The sequence below is a fragment of the Lepus europaeus genome, chromosome 18 (assembly GCF_033115175.1).
Source record: "Lepus europaeus isolate LE1 chromosome 18, mLepTim1.pri, whole genome shotgun sequence".
Taxonomy (NCBI): domain Eukaryota; kingdom Metazoa; phylum Chordata; class Mammalia; order Lagomorpha; family Leporidae; genus Lepus; species Lepus europaeus.
The window spans coordinates 72,026,222-72,028,020 of record NC_084844.1 but is presented as its reverse complement, the minus strand read 5'-3'; positions in this window follow the sequence as shown (position 1 = coordinate 72,028,020).

Here is a 1,799-nt window from a genome sequence, read left to right as displayed (position 1 = left end):
TGAACCAGTGAATGGGAGATCTCTCTCTCTCTCTCTCTCTCTCTCTCTCTCTCTCTCCTCTGCCTTTCTAATAAATCTTTAAAAAAATAACTTGGGCTTTAGATCCCGAGTCCCCAGATTTGCTTCTTATTAGCTCTGTAGCTCCTCTGCTTCCTCATCTACAATGCAGGTAACAATAGTATCTGCCACACAGAGTCATCCAGATCAGATCAACTGGGGTCAAAGCAGTGGCTCACTTGGTTAATCCTCCACCTGCAGCACTGGCATCCCATATGGGCACCGGGTTCAGGTCCCAATTGCTCCTCTTCCAGTCCAGCTCTCTGCTGTGGCCCGGGAAGGCAGTGGAGAATGGCTCATGTGCTTGGGCCCCTGCACCCAAATGGGAGACTGGGTGGAGGCACCTAGCTCCTGGCTTCGGATTGGCGCAGCGCCAGCTGTAGCAGCCATTTGAGGATTGAACCAACAGAAGGAAGACCTTTCTCTCTGTCTCTCTCTCTCTCTCACTGTCTATAACTCTACCTGTCAAGTAAAAAACATATTTTTAAAAAAGATCAAATCAACTAATACATGTAAAATGCTCATACCAGTGCTTAGTACACAGAAGACAGTTCATAGCCACTGGCTATTCTCATTAATGTGATGATAGGAAGCACTATTGGGGCAGGCATCTGGCCTAGTAGTTAAGACAACCATATTCCATACTGGAGTGCCTGGGTTTGAGTCATAGCTCTACTGTCAATTTTAGCCTCCTGCAAATGTGCACCCTGGAAGGCAGCATGTAATGACTCAAATAATTGGGTCCCTGCCTCTCACATGGGAGACCTGTATTGAATCCTGGCTCCTGGCTTTAGCCTGGCTCAGCCCCTGCCATTGCAGGCATTTGGGGAGGGAACCAGTAGATGGGAGAACTCTGTTTTTTCTCTCTTTATTTCTCTACTCCTCAAATAAAAACAAATGAATAGGGGCCAGCACTGTAGTATAAGTGGGTAAAGCCTCCGCCTACAGTGCCAGCATCCCATATGGGCACCGGTTCTAGTCCTTCCTGGCTGTTCCACTTCTGATCCAGCTTTCTGCTATGGCCTGGGAAAGCAATAGAAAATGTCCCAAGTCCTTGGGCCCCTGCACCTGCAAGGGAGACCTGGAAGAAGGTCCTGGCTCCTGGCTTCAGATCAGCACAGCTCCAGCTATTGAGGCCAATTGGGGAGTGAACCAGCGGATGGAAGACCTCTCTCTCCCTCTCTCTCCCTCCCTCCCTCCCTCCCTCCCTCTGAAACTCTGCTTTTCAAACAAATAAATCTTTAAAAAAAGAATGAAGTTTTAAAAAAGAAAGCGCTTTTGCTGTTTTTGTTTTTATAATATATCCCATCTACTCTCATGAGTTTGAATATCAGTATTTTCCAAATTTCTATCTGTAGCCCACAATAACTGCCTAAGATCATTAATTAGATATCTCAGATGTCATTTTCAATTTCAAAAGTCTAAATCAGCACTCTTGTCCCATCTCCTTTTAAATGTGAGTTTTGTCCTTCCTGTAGCACTCAATCACAGTACTAGACAAGGAGCTCAACTCAACTAGTTAGTTTCTCTAACTGAATACTCATCCTTACTATCACCCTCTCCTTCACCCCCATACCAAGCCCATCACTAGGTCCAACCTGAAAAATAGCCACATTCGGCGCTCCTTTCTCCATCTCCACAGCCACCACCTGGCTGTCAATGACTGTGATGCTGAGAATAGCTCTCCATGGACCTTTTCTTCCCCCATTCTCAGATCAGCAGTCAGTCAAGTGATCTTTTTG